The sequence below is a fragment of the Hippopotamus amphibius genome, chromosome 16 (assembly GCF_030028045.1).
Source record: "Hippopotamus amphibius kiboko isolate mHipAmp2 chromosome 16, mHipAmp2.hap2, whole genome shotgun sequence".
NCBI classification, from domain to species: Eukaryota; Metazoa; Chordata; class Mammalia; order Artiodactyla; family Hippopotamidae; genus Hippopotamus; species Hippopotamus amphibius.
The window spans coordinates 62,876,932-62,885,718 of NC_080201.1; the positions used below are offsets into that span (position 1 = coordinate 62,876,932).

The following is an 8,787-nucleotide window of genomic DNA, read 5'->3' on the forward strand; positions in this document are numbered from 1 at the left end:
AGGAAGGCTTTCCGCTTTTCCCCACTGCGTGTTTTGTTGGCTGTGGGTTTGTCATAAGTAGCTTTTATTGTGCTGGGTTATGTCCCCTCTGTACTCACTTTGGCGAGAGTTTCTATCATCAGTGTGTGTTGAATTTTCTCAAATTCTTTTCCACATCGATGGAGATGATCACATGGTTCTGTCTCCTCCTCTGTTGCTGTGCTGTATCACACGGAGTGACTTGTGCATGTTGCACCATCCTTGTGACCCTGGCATGAATCCAGCTTGATCGCGGTGTATGATTCTTTGCTTGCTGGATTCAGTTTGCTAATACTTGTTGAGCATGTTTGCGTCTATATTCATCAAGAATATTGGCCTGTAATGTTGTTGTTTGGTAGTGTCTTTGTCAGGTTTTGGTATGGGGAGATGCTGGCTGCATAGAATGACTTTGGGACAGTTTCTGCCTCTTTAGTCTTTGGAAGTGTTTGAGAAGGATCAGTAGAAGTTCTTGATTGTATGTTTGGCAGAATTTTCCCAGGAAGTCATCTGGTCCTGGACATTTGTTTGCAGAAAGTGACTTTTTTGAAATACAAATTCTTTTTCACTTGTTGATCAGTCTGTTCAAAGTTATGTATTTCTTCTTGATTCCGTGTTGGTGGGCTGTACATTTCTAAAACGTGTTCATTTCTTCTAGGTTGTCCAATGTGTTGGCATAGAATTGTTAATAGTATTCCCTTAGCGTTTATGGTTTTTTGTATTTCTGTGGTATCAGTTGTTATTTTTCCTCCTTCATATTCTTATTTTGTTTAGTTGGGTCACACACTGTCTGCTTTTGAATTTGATGTCATGAAATACACGCATCGTTTTTCTTCACTTATTCCTGATCATGCTTCAAAAGTGATCCACATTATTGTAGCAGTTTAACTTTGTGTATTTTTCTCTCATATAAAATCCAGTCGCAAGTATGTGTGTGTGTACACCAAACTGGTCTGTTTTGGTGAGATGTATTTGTATGATTTTGTCTAAGGTGAGCGACCCTCTGTCACAGTTCTCGTGAATGTATGTTCATGGTTATGTGCGTGTTTCCATCTGTGTTATATACGTGTGAGTCAGAACTGTGTGTCTCTTCCTTTTAACGGATCATTCTTATTTACTCCCCACATTGACTGAGGCAATTAGGACACCTACCAGTGATGTATTGGGATTCAAAGTGCTCAGTGTTTCTCCCACAACTGATATTTCATTGTGTTTTCTCTGCCTCTCATGTGGATGGACTAGGACTTTGGCATCGTAATTTCATGGAAACCAGGGCATAAAACTGCAGTGGAAATGATCTAACATGATGTTTACTCTAAAGGACACATCTGTCTGCCCCGGGGCCATGAAGAGAGTATTTACACTGAAGAAAGAGACAAATGCCACACGTCTGGGCTTTTTACAAAGTGATATATTCCTAAGCCCACTTACCAGCACAGCACCTGGCTGTCACGTGAAATGCCAGGGTGTTCCTTCACAGTGATGGTGTTTCTGGAGAAACTATGCCAGGTGTCATGTGATGAGGAGAGAAGGGCTTGATGGGTCCAGAGAGGGGTTTAGTGAAGAGTTTTGGATTTACCTGTTCCAGACTGGACCTCAAATTCACCCATTTATTCAGTTTTGAAACCATATTCTGTTTCTGAGGGACAGGCTGGAGGTGAATAGCACACAGCAGCAAAAGTGGAAATTAAAATAAAGCAAAATGTCTTACATGAGAGTGAACTAGAGCATGAAGGTGTGTAAGGTGAGGACACAGACCCGCCATGTGGGATGTGCCTCGTGTCACAGGGCTGAGAGCAGACGGGGCCGTCAGGGAGAGGCCTCCGTGGTGGGGAGGGAAAGCCCCACGGTTCCTAGAGGCAGAGCCCTCCCCAGGGACTCCCAGACCTGCTCCTGCACCCACACCCTGTCTCTCCCTCCGTGGTCTCGGCAGACAGTTCACACAACACAGGCTGCAGACGCCCTTCCAGAAGCTCCTGGGCCCAGGAGGTCATGGCCAAGGCTGCACCATTCTGGACGGTGCGCGGCTCCCTCGTGTGCTCAGCTCCTGGCTGCACCTGGGGTTCCTCCATGGCCGTGTCGAGCCTGAAAGAGCAGAATCCCGAGGCCCAGCAGGATCGTGGCAGCCATGCCCATCCGGACGAGGTTCTCCACCGTGTGGTCTGGGGGCGGTGAGGCTAGGCATTGTGCACAGAGGGGTCACAGAGGTCAGGCAGATCTGAAACACCCCAGAATCATGGACTTTCCCCCAGGACACCCGCATCCCCTTGACAGGACATGACCCTCAGAGCCCAGCCCCGTATCCCTACTCTTCAGACTCTTTAGAGCAATAAAGAGAGGATGTGAGTGAGGCGTTGGGGAGACACAGCCCTTCTCCTGGGCTCCGTGTCCTCCTCTGTGGAGCCCCTGTGCCCCCTTATGTGTGACCGTCCCAGACAGTCCTGAGCACAGGACCCTGAGCTGACTGAGCCCAGACAGGATGGAGTGGGGCCCCTCACTGAGAACAGAAGCTTCATTTGGTTCCTGGGGTGTGACCCAGCCCTGTCCCCCATGAACCCACCAGCACCTCCCACAGACCCTCACTCACCCGTCTGCGGGCCTGACTCCGTGGAGGGGAGGGGCAGATCCTCAGAGCCTCCAGGGATCAGGATGGGGGTGATGGGTGGGGGCTGCTTCTCCCCACGTCAGGCCTGCGGCTCCTCCCCTGGCTGGGCCCCAACATCTCCCTCTCCATGACCCCCAACCCTTCAACCACCACCCTCAGAGCCCCTGCAGCCCTATGTTCCCCCCACATCTCTGCCCAACTCCCAGTGTGTCCTTGAGGATCTGAGGGCATTAGATCCCCTAAGATATTGTGAAACTGCCCTGGGGTGGCCTGTGCGCCCCCTGAGCAAAGATGTCGCTGTGACTCCTCAGTTCTTGAATTGGGGCCTGTGGGTGGGGGGTTGGGACCCCAGGGGTCCTGAGAATGAGGACAGGAGGGGGTGTGGCTGGGGCTGACCCTGGAGTCCCCACCTACCTGAACTCTCCCCCGACACCTGCCCTGTGGCCTCCCCAGGACCCTCCCACTGCCCCCCGTCACCATCCAGAACCCAGGTGAGGGGGAAGGGGTGGGTAGGGGTGGGAGGGCCTCTCAGGGTCAGATCCCCCTCCAGGTGACCCTCCCTCAGAGCCCCCTCACTCCCACCCCAGCCCAGAGCTCTCAGGGGACAGAGCCCTGAGCGGACTGCATCCGAGGGACAGGGTCAGGGCCCCTCACCTGGGACCAGGAGCTCCAGGGGGTCACTGGGCTGTGACAGCAGGTAGGGGTGACTGCTGAGTGAGCTGTAGCACCTGTAGGTCCCACTGTGGGCTGAGGTCACAGGACTCATGGAGAATTCGGCCTGGAACTGCCCACCTCGGTACTTTGCTCTAAGACGCAGGGGGGGATGGGCTGCCCCTGCCTTGGACAGAAGGAAGGTTTCCTTTGGGCTCCCTGACTGACACAGCAGGGTCACGTTCTCTCCTGGGGCCACCGTGGGGCCCGGCTGCACCGAGAGGGAGGGCGTGTCAGGGAGCCGTCCTAGAGAGAGGAAGGGGGTGAGGGGCTGCCGGCCCACCTGTTTCTCAACTGAGACTCAGCAGGGCCTCCCTGAGGACCCTCATGTCTGTCTGTCTCTGTTTTCTCTGAGCCTCTCCCTCTCCCGCCCACCCCTGTCTCTCTGTCTGTCTCCCTCCCTGGGGACCCCTCCCCCCTGGTCCCAGCATCACCCCCTGGGGCTCCCCCTGCAGGGCCTGGGCAGAGTCTGGGTCCCTGACGGACCCGCTGGCTCCTCACCTGCCACCAGGATGTCCAGGGGGTCACTGGGGGCCGACCACTCGGAGGAGAGGATGTGTCCACCGTAGCATCTGTACCGGCCCCCGTGGGTGTCGGTCACCCGGCCCAGGGGGACGTCGGCCTGAGAGAGCCCAGCCTGGGGCTGCCGGGCAGGGCGCTGGGGGAGGTCCTGTCCCCCCTCCTTGGACAGAGCGAATCTGTCGTAGCCGACATCAGAGCGACACTGGAGGGTCAGGCTCTGTCCAGAGGCCACGACAGGGCCCTGTGGGGTCAGGAGGGAGGGCTTCCCAGACACACCTGGGGAGAGAGCAGCCCTGGGTTGTAGGGGCTGCTTCCTCCCGTGAACTTCCCTTGTCATGTACTGCCGAGGGCTCACTGCCTCTCACACTCTGTGTCTCTGCACAACAAGATCACCCATTTGCTGCATTCCACCCTCTCCCATGGGGCTCCCCAGGGACAAAGACCCCAATATAGTGTCTGGTATCTGAAACAATGTCTGGGGCCAGGATGGGACCTCCTCACCTGGGACCAGGAGCTCCAGGGGGTCACTGGGTTCCGACCACACCTGGGGGGTGTCCCTGTCAAAGCCGTAGCATCTGAACGTCCACCTGTGTGTGGGGGTCACGGGGCCCACAGGGAACAGGGCCTGGGTCTGCCCATAGGGGTGTCTGTGTGTGTCCAGGGTCCGGGAGGACTTGTGTTCTCCTTCCTTCGTCAGAATGAACGTGTCCAGGCCCTCCCATGAGACACACTGGAGGGTCACGTTCCCTCCTGAGGTCACCACAGGGCTCGGCAGGGCTGAGAGGGTGGGTTTGCTGTAAACTCCTAGGAGAGAAGGAGGCCGCTTGTTAAGTGGGGCTCACACCCCCTCCCCTCCCCCAGGGCTGGGCTGTGAGAGGGACGCAGCCCTGAGCGCAGACCCCCTTCCTGAGGGCAGAGCCTGAGGCTGGGACCCCTGAGTGTCCTCTCACCTGTCACCACCAGCTCCAGGGGGTCACTGTGCTGTGACCAGCCAGCCGGGCTGAGATAGGAACAGTGATATCTCCCTGCGTAGGGCTCTGTCATGGATGAGATGGACACCTTGGCCTTTTCCAAGGGCTGTAGCGGGAATTGTGTCTCCCAGGATAGTGAGCTTCCTGGTCTGTATATGATGAACTTCTGGGCCTGAAGGGTCCCCTGACACCAGATGGTCACAGGCCTCCCCCAGGGGATCACAGAGCCTGGCTCAGCCCAGATGGTGGGTTTGGGGAGGGTCCCTGGAGGGAAATCAGAGGCTGGGTCACAAGACATGCCCACCCCCAGGTGCCCAGCTCTCAGCCCCGAACCTCCCAGACTCCCCCTCCTTCAGCCCAGACCTGCTGCTCCCCATCCCCATGGCCTGGGGGTGGCCCCTTGTCCCCGTGAGGAGGAGGGAGCTGGGCCACCTGGGGACACACTCACCTGCCTGCACCTGGGTCCCCAGGCCCACACTCAGCCCTGGAAGAGAGATCCCTGTGAGAGATTTGCCCTGAATCTGAGCAGCACCTCTCCTCCCCGTGAGCCTCCTGAGCCCTGGGGTCTCCTGACAGAGCAGGCCTGGCTGTGGGGAGGGTCCCTCCCAGAGCAGGGCTTCCCCTCCCCCTCCTCCATCTCACCGAGGCAGAGCAGGGCCGTGAGGGTGGGGGTCATGGCATCCGTCCCTGTGGTCCCGACTCTGCAGATGGAGGAGACCCTGGTGCCCTCAGGAGCGACAGACCCACAGGGTGTGTCCACTTGGAGGCTGGTCCTCCCCATCACGGGGTTGTCACGTCAGCAGCCCCACAGGAAGGGGAACTGCCTCTTGTTGGGAGCCTGGCTCTTGTTGCCATGCCACACCCGCTGCCTTCCTGAGACACATCTTCCCGTCGAGGGTGTCCCGGGCACATCCTTCCCTCTCAAAGCCTCCCCGTGGGGTCTCCTTCATCCTCAGCCCGTCCATCAGCACATCCTGTGGGGTCCTCACCCTGGACAGGGGTCCCCCAGGCCCTGGAGATGCTTCAGGGAGGACGCAGGTTCCTGCTGCTCCACTGAGCTCAGATCTGCACAGACACACGTGTAGCATCACTTACAGCTCAGTGGAGGGCAGCGTGGCAGTGAGCACAGAGCAGACTCAGAGGGAAATGAGGGAAGGACACGTGACTCCCCTCCCGGCCCTGGAGTGTGGGTTTATTCCTACCACAGCCCCTTCAGGGACTTCTCTCTTTTTGTTGCAACAGCGTCCACCCCACCTTCCTGGGAACAAGCCCTGAGTCATTCCTGCCTCCTCGGTGCCCCTTGATCCTTGGTCAGAGTTCCCCGCCGCCCCCCGCCCCGTCCTGTGGTCCTGCCTGGAAGCTTCAGGGGACATGGATTTGGGTTAGGGCTCTTTTGTTGAAGGAAAACAGACCTTGTTTAAATCTGTGCCCACTGCTCCTGTAGCCTTGAGGGCAGCGCCCTTTCTCTGAGCCTGCGCTTCCTCCTCTGCGTGTTGTCACGAGCCCTCCTCCTCAGAGTGGCCGTGGGCTCCGTGGTGCCGGGTTCCCTGCAGGACCATCCTTGGGAATCTCCAGGCCAGGTGACGACAGGCATGGGTGGACGTGGGAGCATCGGGGGTTCAGACTCCAGGGTCAAGGGGGTGACTGTGGTGCCCACCCAGGAGCCCTCCCCTGCTCCTGCCACTGAGAAATGCTACTTAGAATATTTGGGAAACCTGGGCCACGGGCACATGCTGAAAAAGAGAAACTTCCCCAAATGGAAAAGGAACCAGAGCAAAGAGCAGAGACCTAGGTTGAGGCGCCCCCGGTGGCCCGGGGTCATCAAGGGGTCATGGGGAGAGGTTTCCAGTCGTGTGGACACAGAGAGGGACCCAGGTCTTCCCAGGCAGGGAGGGGTCAGGGCTGCAGGTGAAGGTGGGACACTGCAGCCCTCCTTCCCTGTGTTCCTGGACGGGCACTGGGATTGCTCTGCTCACGGCCCCAAGTCCATGGTCAGCACTGAGCAGCCTCCCCTGCGCGGCAGGAAACAGACTCAGTGCAGGGCTGTCGGCTATGGGCGTCCACCCTCCACCCACCGTGAGAGTGTGAGGCTCCCAGTGGACCATCCCTGCGGGCACAGCTCTGAGCAGATGCTGAGTCTGAGACCGTGGTCCCCATGGGGCAGGAGCCGCTGCAGCCGTGTCCCCTGGTCAGCCTGACTCCCAGGACCGCCCTGGAGAAACCTTCTGTGAGGAGAGGCTTTACCAGGAGTGGACATCAGACTGACCCCAATAATTGTGAGAGTGTTACGGACAGCAGTCTGGTGACGAATGGGGGTGTCCTAGGCACGGAAGTAGAATGAACAGGACAATATCAGAGTCACTGTAAATTAAGCAAGTTTAAATATCTGAACAATAAAGGGAGGCCACATATGGATTATTTTACAGAAGAACAGGTGGTTGTTGAAAAGCCGTAGAAATTTTAGATGTGAGAAATCCATTAGAATCAACACATTCAAAAAAGTCATTGCATCGAGGACAAGAGAGCTGAAGGGCCAGTGGTGAAGTTGGCATACAGTAGTGAGGACATGGTGCAGAATGCAGCATAGAGAGAGCAGAAATGGAAAGCCTAGGTAATTGGGGACTAGAATGAGGAGGGCCAACGTCACATCTATTGTAAGTGTCGGAAGGAAAGCAGCGCATGACGTGTGGGAGCCGCTCAAGGAAGAAGCATTGAACATTTTTTAGAGATGAGGACAGACCAACAAAGTGCTAGGACACGTATATTTAAAAGCGATATGTGTATCTTGACCCTTCGTGGGAAATGAAGAAAATGATGGGTAAATTAAAAAAAAAAAAAAACCACCATAGGGCTTCCTAGGTGGCGCATTGGTTAAGAATCTGCCTGCCAATTCAGGGGACACGGGTTTGATCCCTGCTCCAGGAGGATCCCACATGCCGCAGAGCAACTAAGCCCGTGTGCCACAACTATTGAGCCTGTGCTTTAGAGCCCGTGAGCCACAACGACTGAGCCCATGTGCTGCAACTACTGAAGCCCACGTGCCTAGAGCCCGTGCTCCGCAACAAGAGAAGCCACGGCAATGAGGAGCTCGCGCATGACAATGAAGATTAACCCCTCTCACCGCAACAAAATGAAAGCACGCGCACAGCAAAAAAAAAAAAAAAAAAAAAAAAACAAACAAAAAAACACCCAACACAGCCAATAAAATAAATAAATAAATTTATTAAAAAAACCAAAAAACCACCATATCTTGCACTGAATTATCCAGTTTGAAATGGTAAAGTCTATTTATGAAATTTCAACAAAAAAAAATCAAGGAATTCTTACCTGGGGTGCTACACATGTCCCAAAATTACTTCCGGTAGCAAATGCAAATCACCATCAAGAGAATGACAAGCTCAGGGGACAAGATGACCTCCTACGAAAAGGTGATGCCAAAAGATACTGGAGAAGTACCTTCAGGGAATTAATTAGGACAAATTTTATTCCGAGGCAAGTTATTTTTTTTTCACATTTCATTTGCTTTATTTTTAAACTATGATACAATATTTCCTGTTCTGTTTTTATTTTCCTGTTATGTAAGTTTTATGAGTCAGTATTAACCTTTTTTCAATCACTTTGTCTAACAAAATTATCTGGGAATGGTCTGGTCACTTATTTTCTTTCTTTCTTTCCTTCTTTCCTTCTTTTTGTCATTTTAATACCTCTTCAGCATCCTTACTGCATATTACCTAAAAAACTTATTTTCACACAACTGTGGTAAGCCCTAGTTTGTTCCTATTGCTGCTCCAGCCTACGTGGGCTCCTCCTAGACAGTGAGGAAACAACACTTTTACTTAAAATGTAATGAGATTGGGGAACCAACAGTGGGAGGGAGCTTCTGAAAAATACGTTATGATTTATTCAAACAGAGTGGCAAATTATTTTTAAGGGAAAAAGTGAAAGAGTCATCAGAGGGACAAT

General features: G+C 54.3%; 1 pseudogene; it reads right to left on the reverse strand.

Annotated features, from left to right (window-relative positions):
- Window positions 1-1,300: 1,300 nt before the first annotated feature.
- On the reverse strand, window positions 1,301-5,588 carry LOC130838687 (leukocyte immunoglobulin-like receptor subfamily A member 6; annotated as a pseudogene).
- Between the last annotated feature and the right edge of the window lie 3,199 nt (window positions 5,589-8,787).